General features: G+C 37.1%; 1 pseudogene; it reads left to right on the top strand.

The window, feature by feature from the left end:
• Nucleotides 1-1,751: 1,751 nt before the first annotated feature.
• Nucleotides 1,752-17,364, top strand: LOC134326280 (zinc finger protein 658B-like; annotated as a pseudogene).
• Nucleotides 17,365-17,615: the final 251 nt, after the last annotated feature.

The raw sequence follows: 17,615 nt of genomic DNA, 5'->3' as shown, positions 1-17,615 counted from the left end.
GTATTTGTTATTTATAATGTTATAAATGTATTTGATTATTTATAATGTTATAAATGTATTTGATTATGTATAATGTTATAAATGTTTTTGATTATTTATAATGTTATAAATGTATTTATTATTTATAATGTTATAAATGTATTTGATTATGTATAATGTTATAAATGTATTTGATTATTTATAATGTTATAAATGTATTTATTATTTATAATGTTTTAAATTTATTTGGTTATTTATAATGTTATAAATGTATTTGGTTATTTATAATGTTATAAATGTATTTTTTTTTTTGTAATGGTATAAATGTATTTGATTATTTGTAATGTTATAAATGTATTTTATTATTTATAATGTTATAAATGTATTTGGTTATTTATAATGTTATAAATGTATTTGGTTATTTATAATGTTATAAATGTATTTTATTATTTGTAATGTTATAAATGTATTTGATAATTTGTAATGTTATAAATGTATTTTATTATTTATAATTTAATAAATGTATTTTATTATTTATAATTTTATAAATGTTTTTTTTTATTATTTATAATTTTATAAATGTTTTTTTTTATTATTTATAATGTTATAAATGTTTTTATTATTATTTATAATGTTTTAAATGTATTTTATTATTTGTAATGTTATAAATGTATTTGATTATTTGTAATGTTATAAATGTATTTTATTATTTATAATTTAATAAATGTATTTTATTATTTATAATTTTATAAATGTTTTTTTTCATTATTTATAATTTTATAAATGTTTTTTTTTATTATTTATAATGTTATAAATGTTTTTTTTATAATGGTATAAATGTATTTGATTATTTTTAATGTTATAAATGTATTTGATTATTTATAGTGTTATAAATGTATTTGATTATTTATAATGTTATAAGTTTTTTTTATTATTTATAATGTTATAAATGTATTTGATTATTTATAATGTTATAAATGTATTTGATTATTTATAGTGTTATAAATGTATTTGATTATTTATAATGTTATAAGTTTTTTTTATTATTTATAATTTTATAAATGTATATGATTATTTATAATGTTATAAATGTATTTGATTATTTATAATGTTATAAATGTATTTGATTATTTATAATGTTATACATGTATTTGATTATTTATAATGTTATAAATGTATTAGATTATTTATAATGTTATAAATCTATTTGATTAATTATAATGTTATAAATGTATTTGATTATTTATAGTGTTATAAATGTATTTGATTATTTATAATGTTATAAGTTTTTTTTATTATTTATAATGTTATAAATGTATTTGATTATTTATAATGTTATAAATGTATTTGATTATTTATAGTGTTATAAATGTATTTGATTATTTATAATGTTATAAGTTTTTTTTATTATTTATAATTTTATAAATGTATATGATTATTTATAATGTTATAAATGTATTTGATTATTTATAATGTTATAAATGTATTTGATTATTTATAATGTTATACATGTATTTGATTATTTATAATGTTATAAATGTATATGATTATTTATAATGTTATAAATGTATTAGATTATTTATAATGTTATAAATGTATTTGATTAATTATAATGTTATAAATGTATTTGAATTTTTTCTGCTTCAGAACTGAACAAGGATTTCTGCTGCTCCTCGTGTCCACGTTCCTTTACAACCCAAAATCAGCTCCACAATCACATCAAGAGCTGCAACCATGATAAATATGAGACTCTGGTGAAGATTAAGACTGAACATGAGGATCTGACGCCCACCAGAAGCTCCAGTAATCAGCAAACGTCCTCTGGTACTGTCAGCATTAACACATCTCTCAGTCCCACACAGGAAGAAGGAAACGTCTGCTCACAGTGTGGGAAGAGCTTCAGGTGCCTGAGTCATCTCAAAATACACCAGCGCATTTACACAGGAGAGAAACCGTATCAGTGCTCACAGTGTGGAAAGAGTTTTAATGAACAGAGTAAGCTCAAAATACACCAGCGCATTCACACTGGAGAGAAACCGTATCAGTGCTCACAGTGTGGAAAGAGTTTTAATGAACAGAGTAAGCTCAAAATACACCAGCGCATTTACACAGGAGAGAAACCGTATCAGTGCTCACAGTGTGGAAAGAGTTTTAATGAACAGAGTAAGCTCAAAATACACCAGCGCATTCACACTGGAGAGAAACCATATCAGTGCTCACAGTGTGGGAAGAGTTTTATTACACAGGGTAATCTTAAAATACACCAGCGCATTCACACTGGAGAGAAACCGTATCAGTGTTCACAGTGTGGCAAGAGTTTTAATACAAAGAGTGAGCTTAAAATACACCAGCGCATTCACACTGGAGAGAAATCGTATCAGTGTTCACAGTGTGGAAAGAGTTTTAATAGAAAGAGTGAGCTTAAAATACACCAGCGCATTCACACTGGAGAGAAACCGTATCAGTGCTCACAGTGTGGGAAGAGTTTTAATCAACAGGGTAATCTCAAAATACACCAGCACATTCACACTGGAGAGAAACCGTATCAGTGCTCACAGTGTGGAAAGAGTTTTAATAGACAGAGTACTCTGAAAAGACACCAGCGTGTTCACACTGCAGAGAAACCGTATCAGTGCTCACAGTGTGGAAAGAGTTTTATTACAAAGAGTGAGCTTAAAGTACACCAGCACGTTCACACTGGAGAGAAACCGTATCAGTGCTCACAGTGTGGGAAGAGTTTTATTACACAAAGTAATCTCAATAAACACCAGCGCGTTCACACTGGATAGAAACCGTATCAGTGCGGAAAGAGTGTGGAAAGAGTATCAGTGTGGAAAGAGTTTTAATGAACAGAGTAAGCTCAAAATACACCAGCGCATTCACACTGGAGAGAAACCGTATCAGTGTTCACAGTGTGGGAAGAGTTTTAATCAACAGGGTATTCTCAAAATACACCAGCGCATTCACACTGGAGAGAAACCGTATCAGTGCTCACAGTGTGGGAAGAGTTTTAATCAACAGGGTAATCTCAAAATACACCAGCACATTCACACTGGAGAGAAACCGTATCAGTGCTCACAGTGTGGAAAGAGTTTTAATAGACAGAGTACTCTGAAAAGACACCAGCGTGTTCACACTGCAGAGAAACCGTATCAGTGCTCACAGTGTGGAAAGAGTTTTATTACAAAGAGTGAGCTTAAAGTACACCAGCACGTTCACACTGGAGAGAAACCGTATCAGTGCTCACAGTGTGGGAAGAGTTTTATTACACAAAGTAATCTCAATAAACACCAGCGCGTTCACACTGGATAGAAACCGTATCAGTGCGGAAAGAGTGTGGAAAGAGTATCAGTGTGGAAAGAGTTTTAATGAACAGAGTAAGCTCAAAATACACCAGCGCATTCACACTGGAGAGAAACCGTATCAGTGTTCACAGTGTGGGAAGAGTTTTAATCAACAGGGTATTCTCAAAATACACCAGCGCATTCACACTGGAGAGAAACCGTATCAGTGCTCACAGTGTGGGAAGAGTTTTAATCAACAGGGTAATCTCAAAATACACCAGCACATTCACACTGGAGAGAAACCGTATCAGTGCTCACAGTGTGGAAAGAGTTTTAATAGACAGAGTACTCTGAAAAGACACCAGCGTGTTCACACTGCAGAGAAACCGTATCAGTGCTCACAGTGTGGAAAGAGTTTTATTACAAAGAGTGAGCTTAAAGTACACCAGCACGTTCACACTGGAGAGAAACCGTATCAGTGCTCACAGTGTGGGAAGAGTTTTATTACACAAAGTAATCTCAATAAACACCAGCGCGTTCACACTGGATAGAAACCGTATCAGTGCGGAAAGAGTGTGGAAAGAGTATCAGTGTGGAAAGAGTTTTAATGAACAGAGTAAGCTCAAAATACACCAGCGCATTCACACTGGAGAGAAACCGTATCAGTGTTCACAGTGTGGGAAGAGTTTTAATCAACAGGGTATTCTCAAAATACACCAGCGCATTCACACTGGAGAGAAACCGTATCAGTGCTCACAGTGTGGGAAGAGTTTTAATCAACAGGGTAATCTCAAAATACACCAGCACATTCACACTGGAGAGAAACCGTATCAGTGCTCACAGTGTGGAAAGAGTTTTAATAGACAGAGTACTCTGAAAAGACACCAGCGTGTTCACACTGCAGAGAAACCGTATCAGTGCTCACAGTGTGGAAAGAGTTTTATTACAAAGAGTGAGCTTAAAGTACACCAGCACGTTCACACTGGAGAGAAACCGTATCAGTGCTCACAGTGTGGGAAGAGTTTTATTACACAAAGTAATCTCAATAAACACCAGCGCGTTCACACTGGATAGAAACCGTATCAGTGCTCACAGTGTGGAAAGAGTTTTATTACAGAGAGAGCTTAAAGTACACCAGCGCGTTCACACTGGAGAGAAACCGTATCAGTGCTCACAGTGTGGAAAGAGTTTTATTACACAAAGTAATCTCAAAACACACCAGCGCATTCACACTGGAGAGAAACCGTATCAGTGCTCACAGTGTGGAAAGAGTTTTAATGAACAGAGTAAACTCAAAATACACCAGCGCGTTCACACTGGAGAGAAACCGTATTAGTGCTCACAGTGTGGGAAGAGTTTTATTACACAAAGTAATCTCAAAACACACCAGCGCGTTCACACTGGAGAGAAACCGTATCCGTGCTCACAGTGTGTAAGGGTTTTAATCAACAGGGTAATCTTAAAATACACCAGCGCATTCACACTGGAGAGAAACCGTATCAGTGCTCACAGTGTGAGAAGAGTTTTATTACACAAAGTAATCTCAAAATACACCAGCGCATTCTTACTGGAGTGAAACTGTATTGGTGCTCACAGTGTGGAAAGAGTTTTAACATACAGAGTAATCTCAAATTACACCAGCGCATTCACACTGGAGAGAAACCGTATCAGTGCTCACAGTGTGGAAAGAGTTTTAATACACAGAGTGGTCTGAAAAGACACCAGCGCATTCACACTGGAGAGAAACCATCCCAGTGGTCACAGTGTGGAAAGAGTTTTAATTAGGGATGCATCAATACTATTTTTTCCCAACCGAGTACAAGTACATGTATTTTTGTTCTTGCCGATACCGATACCTTTTTAGAATTATGCAATCTGGAGCATTATGGAATAGTGTAGTTTTTAGAGTAAATGAGTGCAATGGAAAAGTTTATTTGTTCCTTTGAGTACACGCACTGAACAGAAACCAACGGTCTCACAAATACCGTTTTTTTTTAAACAAAAACACGTGAAAAGTGACGAGAAGTTTAATGATACCACGTCCAGAAATGCATGTCAACAAGTAGCGAGTGATCAGTGTTTGTGCGCTGATGTGATGAAATTAAGGAGGAAAAATAAATGAATCTGAGTGGATTTGGCAACACGAATAGCATGGATTGTTCTGTAGTGAGTTAGAGGTTAATAAATATTTTTGCAATGTTGGTGATTTGTTGTTATGTTTTGTAGAGAACGATCAGGTCAGAAATACTGTAAAATGTGTGTGTGTGCTGGTGTATTCTGATATAAACTATATTATCCCCCTGTCCCACCTGTTTACACTCCTCTCCTGCGTTTCCCCTCACACCGTATCCTGCGTTCTCATTGGCTGTTCGACATGTCACTCATTCCCAGCCAAGCGCTCGGCGAGCCGGTCAGATCGAGTTGCTGGATAGTTCACACTTGGTGATCGAGAGCCGAGTTTTAGGCACACGGTATCGGATATTTAGTATCGGAGCCTCGTTTGCGAGTACGAGTACAAGTTAATGAGCGCGGTATCTGGCAAATACCCGATACCAGTATCGGTACTCATGCATCTCCAGTTTTAATACAAAGAGTAATCTCAAATTACACCATCGCATTCACACTGGAGAGAAACCATATCAGTGCTCACAGTTACCCCTTTTCCACCAAAAGCACCATGGTTCTTGAACCGGTTCTGTTCAGGTTTCTCAGAACCTTGGTGTTCTGTAGAGAACCGACGTGCGTTTCCACAAGTTTACGCCATCATCTGTGGGTGTTACTTAACGAAAGTTAAGAGTAGTAATATCATGGCGGAGCGTGTACAATATGTGTGAGCATTTGTGCTGTTACAGATGTTTGTTTTTATGCAAAAAGCATGGATCAGCTGTCGGTGATAAGAAGACGTGACGTGTTTGGCTCACTTGTTGTTTTCTTTAGTTCATTGACGTGAGAAGCGTTTCGCGCTTCGCTTTCACCGAGACTCTCAGTGCAAATAACCGATTTGATCAGTACTGCTATAAAACATCACTAAAGTTCCACAACATGAACATCCATCTGTGTCAAATAACCATCAAATCCAGTCTAAAAGCTCCACATGTATCTGTGTTTGGCAGGATTTACTTCACGTGTGGTGTTTATGCAGCTCAGGGTTCTCGGGAGAGTCAAAAAGCTTCACGTAAAAAATAAAGTGTAAAGTGGCTGAATGTACTAAAATACAACATAGAAACACGATTACACGTTATAAGTGCACTGTACTGCCCAAATTCATCGCTTAGTGTTTTAGTATAATAAGCCACGTTATGGTTTATTTTTCACGTTAAGCGTTGTTCGTTCTGTCCGGGTCACTTTTACCGCGTCATATCACACACTTCATCTTTTTAAAGGCACTTTGAAAATATCAGCAACAAAATCCAATCAGGTGAATTTTAAAAGATAAAAATGCAGCATTAAGCTCCATACGAGACACCAGCAGACGCCATTGTTGCTGTCGCTATGCTGTACAATATGACACACCCACATGTGACGTCACGGTTCGGGCTGAAAATCCAAGTATTCTGTGGGGCCAGATTGAAAAAAATTGAACCGGTTCCAAATCAAGTTCAGGAACCGGAACGGAACCGGAACCGGTGGAAAAGGGGTAACAGTTTTAATCAACAGAGTGCTTTAAAAATTCACCAGCGCATTCACACTGGAGATAAACCGTATAAGTGCTTACAGTGTGGAAAGAGTTTTAATACAATGAGTGAGCTTAAAATACACCAGCACATTCACAGTGGGGAGAAACTGTATCAGTGTTTACAGTGTGGAAAGAGTTTTAATCAACAGAGTCAAAACACACAAGCGCATTTACACTGGAGAGAAACCATATGGGTGCTCACAGTGTGGAAAGGGTTTTAATATACAGTGGGGCCAAAAAGTATTTAGTCAGCCACTGATTGTGCAAGTTCTCCTACTTAGAAAGATGAGAGAGGTCTGTAATTTTGAGAGACAAAATGAGAAAATAAATCCAGGAAATCACATTGTAGGATTTTTAAAGAATTTATTTGTAAATTATGGTGGACAATAAGTATTTGGTCAATAACAAAAGTTCAACTTAATACTTTGTAACATAACCTTTGTTGGCAATGACAGAGGTCAAACGTTTCCTGTAAGTCTTCACCAGGTTTGCACACACTGTAGCTGGTATTTTGGCCCATTCCTCCATGCAGATCTCCTCTAGAGCAGTGATGTTTTGGGGCTGTCGCTGGGCAACACGGACTCCACAAATTTTCTATGGGGTTGAGGTCTGGAGACTGGCTAGGCCACTCCAGGACCTTGAAATGCTTTTTACGGAGCCACTCCTTCATTGCCCGAGCGGTGTGTTTGGGATCATCGTCATGCTGGAAGACCCAGCCACGTTCCATCTTCAATGCTCTCACTGATGGAAGGAGGTTTTGGCTTAAAATCTCACGATACATGGCCCCGTTCATTCTTCCCTTAACACGGATCAGTCGTCCTGTCCCCTTTGCAGAAAAACAGCCCCAAAGCATGATGTTTCCACCCCCATGCTTCACTGTAGGTATGGTGTGCAACTCAGCATTCTTCTTCCTCCAAACACGATGAGTTTTTACCAAAAAGTTCCATTTTGGTTTCATCTGACCACATGATATTCTCCCAATCCTCTTCTGGATCATCCATATGCTCTCTGGCAAACTTCAGACGGGCCTGGACATGTACTGGCTTAAGCAGGGGGACACGCCTGGCACTGCAGGATTTGAGTCCCTCTCAGCGTAGTGTGTTACTGATGGTAGCCTTTGTTACTTTGGTCCCAGCTCTCTGCAGGTCATTCATCAGGTCCCTCCGTGTAGTTTTGGGATTTTTGCTCACCGTTCTCATGATCATTTTGACCCCACGGGATGAGATCTTGACCCTCAATGGTATGTATTCCATTTTCTTACAATTGCTCCCACAGTTGATTTATTCACACCAACCTGCTTGCCTATTGTAGATTCACTCTTCCCAGCCTGGTGCAGGTCTACAATTTTCTTCCTGGTGTCCTTCGACAGCTCTTTGGTCTTGGCCATAGTTGAGTTTGGAGTCTGACTGTTTGAGGCTGTGGACAGGTGTCTTTTATACAGATAACGAGGTCAAACAGGTGCCATTAATACAGGTAACGAGTGGAGGACAGAAGAGCGTCTTAAAGAAGAAGTTACAGGTCTGTGAGAGCCAGAAATCTTGCTTGTTTGTGGGTGACCAAATACTTATTTTCCACCATAATTTACAAATAAATTCTTTAAAAATCCTACAATGTGATTTCCTGGATGTTTTTTTCTCATTTTGTCTCTCATAGTTGAAGTGTACCTATGATGAAAATTACAGACCTCTCTCATCTTTCTAAGTAGGAGAACCTGCACAATCAGTGGCTGACTAAATACTTTTTGGCCCTACTGTACTTAAGCAGTTGCTACAGTCTGGGCAAATGGCCACCTATTCAGTCTAGAATTAGTATTGTTATGGTCATTTATGTGTCATTTATGTATTTTGCTTGTTATTGCTTGTTTGCTAATAAAATATCTACATAAATAAAAAACACGTAGATAAATATAGATAAATAAAAACACGTCCCAGTCAGTGTACTGAAGAGCAGAGAAGGCTACCGCTAGCCCGGTCTTTACCTGTTTTAGTTCTGGTTTATAGTGACTGGTGAGCGGTCTGTACGCTAGAATCAACATAACAGAGGTGTGGTCTGAGTAGCCACAAAGTCCACATAGGAGTGAGTAAACTGACATTGTTCAGCTCACGTATGGCACTGAGGTAAAAAATATTTGGTATAATAAGAACATCAACATTTTTCAAGGTTTTGTTGGTTCATTGGTTAAAAAAGTCTCCATATAGATATTATATGACTAATTACACTTAGCCCTGATTGCTAAGTGAAGTTCTGTGTTCAGCTGTATTGAGGATATCGACATTTTCCTCAGGCATGTTGTTACATTTTAACAAAAAGCATCCATTTTTTTTGCTAAGATAACAATAATGACATTTAGCATTGTTATTGTACTGGAATTCTGGGTTCAGCTATCAGTGATATCATAATATATCAATTATTACACTTAGCATTGATTGATAAGTGGAATTCTGTGTTCAGCTCTATTGAGGATATCAAAAGTCTCCATAGTGATAATATATCGCTAATTACACTTTGAACATTGATAGTTTGTTGATATTCTGTATTCAGATGTATTGGGAACATTAACATTTCACTCAGGTATGTTGGTACATTTAAACAAAAAGTCTCCATATTGCTACAATACAGAGGTGGAAAGAGTACTAAAATATTGTACTCAAGTAAAAGTACTATTACTTTAATTAATTTTACCTAAGTACAAGTAAAATTACAAGTCTAAAAATCTACTCAAGTAAAAAGTAACTCGTTTAAAATGTACTCAGAGTAAACATTACTTATTACTTTTTTACTCCTGTGGAATGCAGACAGAACAAGTGGATATAAATCTCACAATAGTTGTTTTTAATTAAGATATAATAGAAGAAAACATGTTGATTCAACATTTAAAACATTTAGAAATTTGTAGTGTAATTTTAGTACAGACCATCCCATAATACTTTTTCAAACTGTATAACCACTGAAGTTGACATTAATTGTGGATTCTATAGACCACACTTCTTTTCATCACCAACAAACACCAAACAACATCATACTGCAGATCTCAGAACTCAACACAAGTCAGGGTAGTAGTTTAAAAGTGACAGTAAGTCTGTGTCTGTTTCTGTTGTTTATTCTGAATTTTGTTTGTTTGTAAACTGTGAATTAGTTCTTATTGTTGGGAGACTATCTTCATTTAACATCTACAGAAACCAAAAGAACGTTCTTCCACTTTGGACAGCCGGTCTCTGGTGACTTATCAGGTGGATATTTGTGCTTGTAGGACTGGCTTGTTTTTCTTTTCTACAATGTAAGTTCATACCTTCAGGTTCATGTTATTTGAGATCTCTACATAGATTCTTCCTCATGTACAGAAAGACGCAGTTCAGTTTGAGAAGCTCACAGCGGGAGAGCGAGTGAGTCTGCGCGTTCAAATGAATCAAATGAGTCGATTCTTTAATCCGGTTCTTTAAGTCGAACGACAGGAATAGACTCAAAAGAGTCGATTCACTAAGTTGATAGTACTCAGCAATGAGCAGTTGGAAGCTGAAGGAGTCGATTCTTTTTGATGAAGTCCAACATTTGATATGTTATACAAAATACTTAAAAGAGTCGGATCATTATTGTTAGCTGTCATTTACAAATACAGAGACAAACCATCTCATCTAATACAAAATAGAATAATGTATAACAGTGTAATGATGCACCATACATACAGTGAAGCTAAACACAAAACCTCTAAACTTGTAAAAAGCTTCACTTAAATAATAATAAAATGTCAAAAATACATAAAATCAACTAAATATTATCTACATAACACATACAGCAAAAACATGTGAATGTGAACCCTGATAGCACATATACGTCTCAGAGACGTCTGGAAAAGGTCGGAACATCTTAAGTGCATCGCGTTCCATTTAACTTGATCTTACATTGGTCTTATCATCATCACCGCGTTCTACATATTGAACACATACATTTCACCCGAGCTGCAATTTCCCAGTTCGGATTCTGACCTCGTCGAACTTTCACACCATATGCTCACAACATGAAAAAAGTTGTTAGTATTGTATTCAGTACGCTGGAAGGTAGAATTATTACTTTTTTTTCTTTAACCTCTTTATTAACTCGCACTTAGGACATAACTACACTGGGCGAGCTCGTAGGGCTCATCAGTTCATACAGGCAGGCAGACAGACGTGACCTACCTTACTCAGATTAATCATTTCCCGATGAATTTCTTCGCAAACCTTTCCGTTTATATCCGTCAGTCAATTTGGGGAGAGTGGGGACGGTTGCAACAAGGGGCAGTTGCAACATTATTAATCACAATAATCACAATATTAATAAAAAGGCTTGTTATAACATTCGAATATATATATATCTCCTTTTACTGGTAGTAGTATTTTTACAGCCACATTAATAAGTGAAAACCCTATCTGTACACAAATACCAGGCCCCAAAAAAGTCTTTGCAAAATTATGTTAAGGAATGATTTTACTACACATCGATGAATGTTGCAACTGCCCTGTTATGGGTCTATTCAAGTATTATTTTTTACAAAAATTTTTCGCAAAACGAAAACGAAGCAAGACACGTTGAAGGTAAGCACACTTATTTTATTGCAAATAGTAACAGAAGTAGCATAGATCAATGCCTTCAGAAATAATAATAATACATTTTATTTATATAGCGCTTTTCAAGATACTCAAAGACGCTTAAAATGTTACACTCTTCTTTGCTCATGTGTTCCATGCGTGTTGCGACATGCACAAATTTTAAGTTCAGCAAGAGTCAAAGTAATTAAACACTTTACGAAGCTGTAAATGTGGTCTGCATTACAGGAGCGAGGAGGGTAGCAGTTTTTATACTACCATGCAGAAATGGTCAAGAATCCATGCAGTACAGGTGCAGCAGATGGAAATTGGGTTAAAACTCCACTCATCAGAAACTTTCAAGACAACTCAAACCCCTTGCATGGCTGCTACAGGCAACACATATGATGTCTGCATTCACCTAGAAACAAAAATAGCAAGATTTACAATACAAAAAAGGTGCACTGTAGAAATTCTACAAGTAGTAGAAGGAAGTGTCCTTATAACTGTGTGCATTGGTGTGTGTGCACTGCTGCAACAAAACACTTCATCTGGAAAATACACTTTGTATTATTTATATTTAACTTTCAACATTCAACTAAATGTCTTAGGATTCGAATGAGGTTTAAGTTTTTGAGAAATGTAACATCGACAAAAAAGCCTGTGCTTCCCTCCAGCTAAAAGAAAGCAGTGTAAACTCACTTCCACTGCATAAGCTTAATAAAGCACCTGAACTAAGGATGCTGTGTGAGAGCTCTGCTGCAGCTGGCCAACATAATGCTCCATTTGGGTCACGGTCATCAGTTGGGCCCAAATAGTATAGCTAACCTTTTTTTTTTTACTTTATCAGCTGGCTAACAGAGCTTCTGTCTGTATCACACACATACCAACAGTTTCTGTAATATTCAGAAGTGTTTGAGCACTGTGATATACTGCAATTTGAGTTTCCTTTTAATTAACCGTCAGTTGTTTGTAAAATTTTTACTATTTGTCTCTCCGGAATGCCTGAATCCTAAATTATAGCTGTAGTATCTCATTGTTTGAGCACTGTGACATGCTACAGTAATTTGCACAGAGCTGAAAAAAGTTTACACTGCTGCTTTCACTTAACCACAAGGGTTTTTGTAAAAGTTTATTACTCAGCATGCCAGTGATGGAACTAACAAAGCAGCCAGAACTCATTCATTTGTAAGTAGTACTGCAATTTTGAGTTATGCAATGAAGTTCAGCTCTGCATTTTTTGTAAATGAGCAGTGAAAATGGGCATTGATAACCAGTCAGAGGAGAGGTTCCTTCTCTGACTGGTGCAGCATGTCCACTAGAACATGCTTTGCTCACCTTACTATCAAACATTTGTTCCGTTGAAACCGTAGGGTCTGAGATTACCAAGCTGTATGGAGTTCTGTTTATATACCATCATCTTAGTAAAAGTGAGAAGTCTAATTAAATGATAACCATGGCAACAAAGTTTTAATCTTATGATGTGACGGCTTGAGATTTGATGAGCACTTTTGAAACAGGAAATGTAACAGGCAACGTTTATTCCAAACTTTTTGTTTAATGTTAACATTCATCTGCCATTTCAGAATGATCTACAGCTGTTAACATCTGCTGAGTGAGAGTGTGTTGGAGGCTCAGGAGGAAGCATTGCAGAGTTACGATTATTGGTTAAACTGTCCAATCGAAATTTAATTCACATTTAGCAAATGCTTTTGTGCTTGTTATTAATTGATAATTTAAGACTGAAAGCAAACCTAAGCTGGTCATTGTATGTGGGCCATAAAATTGAGCTCATATCACAGTTCAAAAACAGAAATCTATTCACCAGTGGAAACTATAACAGCATTAAGGAAAAAAACTATAAATAAGATCATTCATTATAGTCAAGTTAACAACCATACAAATGACCAAGAGAACTTACCAAAGGTGACCAGGATTGGGATTTGGAGCTTCAGCATCCATTTCCAAGTGCTGTCAAACAAATGAAATTGAGTCACTAATAAAGAAAGAAGAAAAAGGGAGTCATTGTAATTATTGTAATCAGTTTGTTCAATTGCAAGTGAAATGGTCATGAAAGGATGCACATGGTCAGCAACAATACTCAAACAGTCTGTGACATTCTATCTACACAAGGCAGGCTGGGTTTATGGATTCAAGCTGTGTCAAATTCTGACCCTACCATCTGTGTACCTCAGCAGAAATTATGTTTCATCAGACCAGGCTATGTTTTCTCAGTCTTCAACTGTCCAGTTTTGGTGAGCCTGTGCCCACTGCAGCCTCTTTGCATACTTTGGGTCTATTTATATCAATTCATTCATTCATTACTTGAATACCACAGACTATTTGAGTGTTGTTGCTGACCATGTGCACCCTTTCATGACCAGTTTACCATCTTGTAATGACTTCCAGCGTGATTTGATTTTATGAACATGAGTTTAGTGTTCTTTAGTGGGCTTCCTAGTTACCAGGTTTTAATCCAGTAGAGCACCTACCAAAAAAATAAATAAAAAGAAAAGGGAAAAAAAGGCCAGACTGCCCCCCCCAACCCTCCCCCATGTTTACGTGGCTCTGAACATGCAGCCAAATAAACATGGGCGTTTCTGCAGCCCTGCACAAAGTCTGTATTTCCATCTAGCACAGGGGTGCACAACTCCAGTCCTGGAGGGTTGGTCTCCAGCAAAGTTTGGGAGTTGCCCTACTGAAATACACCCACTTTGTCTGGTAATTAACTGATAAGTTAAATCAGGTGTGTTTGAGTAGGGCAACTACCAAGCTTTGCTGGAGACCAACCCTCCAGGACTGGAGTTGTGCACCCCTGCGCTAGCCTAGAATAACTAATCTGCGTGACCCTGTGACTGAGGGGCCTCTATCAATCTGCTAAATGTGAATAATATGATCTGATCAGCTGATCTCAGGATCAGCAAAGTTAGAGAAACAAATTCTAATCTCTTAGATCAATCAAAACAAATGACTAAAACTGAGTATTTGGCAGTGATTTGTGCTCAGGTAGGCTGAGAACCAAAACATTTCAGATTTATACACAGGAGTTACCTACATGCACCCTGTGTGCCTAGGAGTCATGAACCAACTTCTTTCTCTTCAGCGGAAGTGAGGTCCTTTCACTAGAAGGGTGTCTGTATTTGCCAAAGATCTCACAACCAATGTCTGGAAGAGACCAGTCATCTGATTCTCCACAACCACCCAAGTTCTGCAAACAGGACAAAGAGAGATTGCACATAATTTTTCAGGCATTAGAAAACATTTGATAATTAATGGAGCTTAGGAATTAAGGGAGCTGTTGACGTCACATTAAATGAAAGCTATGAAATGAAGACAAGAAGCTTCCCTGTTACTAAGAAAAATGTACATATTTGATGGAAAAAACACCAAGAACCATCCTAAATTTATGTACATGTAATGCCCAATGTTGGCATTCATATTTTGTTCTGAATATTTTCACAAAAAGATTTACAGCTTCAGGAAAAACTATGGGTCTGTCAGAGAGCAATCCAGCTTCAACCTAGTTACTAATATTGGCGTGACACCGACTACAGAAGGACAACCTGCCTTTGATATAAATACATGTTCTTATACTAACGCATCTAATCTCATATGCTCTTAATACTTGCATGCATAAGCACGTGTAGTTTGGTTAACACGATAAGCATGCATATGCCTTAGGCAAGCACACCTAATTTTATCATTTTAAATCATGTTGCCATTTAATTTCAATTAGACCAACTGATAAGGAACCAGGTATGTTTCAGCTTATGCCAAGTTCACACTACACGACTTTCCCAGTCGTCAGGTCGCTGTACAGTTCACACTACACGACTGAATCTTTTGCACTCGGGAGTCTTTCAGTCAGTGTATATTTCACACTACACGACTGATCGGCGATCGGGGGTTTCACACTACACGATCCATCACCAACTGGAATCGCAGGTGAGCTTCTCTACGTTTAGTCACGAGAACAAACGCGAGAAGTGTCGAGGGGTTTAATGATACCACGTCCAAAAATGCACGTCAACAAGTAGCGAGTGATCAAAGTTTGTGAGCTGATGTGCAGCGTAAAATCAAAGAGGAAAATAAATGAATCTGAGTGGATTTGGCAACACAAACAGTATAGATGGTTCTGTAGTAAGTTGGAGGTTAATTAATAATTTTGTAATGCAGCGTGGGTGTTATGTTTTTGTAGAGGATCAAATCAGAAATACTGTAAAACGCGTGTGTGTGCCGGTGTATCCTGATATAAACTATATCCTCTCCTGCATTTCCCCTCACGCTGTATCCTGCGTTCTCATTGGCTGTTCGACATGTCACTCATTTCCAGTCGTACATCTGAGATCAGATATCTGGCTTGCTAGAAAACTCGATCCAGTCGCCGAGCGCTCGGCGAGCCGGTCGGGTCGAGTTGTTGGATAGTTCACACATAGCGACTGAGAGCCGAGTTTTGATCGCCGAGCGAACGCTGAGTTGCTCCCGACCCGGAAAATCAATCGCCGACCAGTCGCCGAGCGAAATCTGGCCAAAAATCGTGTAGTGTGAACTAGGCATTAGTTGATGTTTAAACCTGCAGCTACACTAGCCATTTATGGATAAGACTGGAGAACCATCTTACGATATGTACGCGTTAAAGAATTCCACTAGCATTCAATGAGGGAGAGAACAACTTTGTCTTAGAAACGACCAAATACGTTTAACTTAAAGTGAAATATTTACAGACTGTAGGTGGCATGAAATGGAGTCCAGTGATTACCAATCCTGGCATTTAAAATCCATATCCCTGTATATTTTGAAGTTCTCACTTTTTATACCAACACTGAACTAATGAATCATCTCATTAGGAGTTATAGCTCAAGCACGAAACACTAACTGTGCGTGTGGATAAATTAGAATCTTCGTGGCGAATTTAAAAGGTTAGCGCGAGCTAACCAGTTAACGGACACTCAATGGTTTTGTAAGCTATAGCCTGAGACGCTGCTCTTCTACCCGTCAAAGCCATCGATTTATTGTAGCAAATAGTTGCTTTTTGTATATAATAATTCGACTGATTTTTTTTTTACATCTTCCCTGAGTATAAGTTACACTCCTGTTTGCATACACCCCCCCAATTTACAAAGTAAGTAGAACTAGCTAGCTAACTTGGCTAGCATTACTTTAGCTTGAAGCTAAAAAAAAAACTAGCTATAGCGTTAGCCGGAAATATTTTTGATATTTGTTAGTTAGAAGTGTCAATTCTGAACTTCTACTTGTGTAATCAGATGGCCTCAGTCTTTAAACAGTTAACCTGATGTGCTCTGGCTTGTCTGGAAAGAAATCCAGCAGTTAACTGGCCAGTTGTGGATAAGTCTGGACAACGCTGAATAATGTGTTCTTTGCATAGTGAAATGGTTCTTTAGATTGATGGAGATTGTGTTGTGCATGGTTCTATATAGCACCAAAAGGGTTCTTCTATTGTTACAAGCTTGACATTGTAACACTACAAGCACCCTCTTGGTGCTAAATAGAAACGTATAACGAATTCTCCATTCTACAGTATATAGGTCCTTAATGCTCATGGTCATTCACTTTACTAAAGAACCCTTGAAGAACCATATATTTTTTAAGTGAGTACACTTATCAAAGGAGTATGGATTATTTACCATATTAACCTTTTTTTATACAATTACTCACAGTTGTCTTCTTATAATCAGGTTCACTAGCAAGACAGGTGCGCAGAAGACTAAGGTATGTAATGAACAAGCAATAGATCCTTTAATAACTTTAATAACATACATTGAATGTGACAATGATTCTGTTTTGTATCTTTTGTCTAACTGTACAGAATGACTTGCAGAAAACCATCTTACTGGACACTTAGGCGAAAAGCAAAAGCATGGGTTGATCGAGACTTAGAGTCAATTCAGGCACAAGGGGGGGGGGGCAGAGCATTGATTCAGAAATGGAAAACAATGCTCTACTTGAAGACGAAGACCACGATGATGATGATTTGGAGTTGATGGATTGCCAATCTGCTGTGTGTAATAATGACCTCAGTTGCATTACTAATGATGTATTTTTTGACTGTGAGGACTTTGATTCTGGATCAGAGTCAGAACTGGAGTTTGATTC

The sequence above is a fragment of the Trichomycterus rosablanca genome, chromosome 14, assembly GCF_030014385.1.
Source record: "Trichomycterus rosablanca isolate fTriRos1 chromosome 14, fTriRos1.hap1, whole genome shotgun sequence".
NCBI lineage: Eukaryota > Metazoa > Chordata > Actinopteri > Siluriformes > Trichomycteridae > Trichomycterus > Trichomycterus rosablanca.
This window is presented reverse-complemented; position numbering and strand designations above follow the sequence as displayed.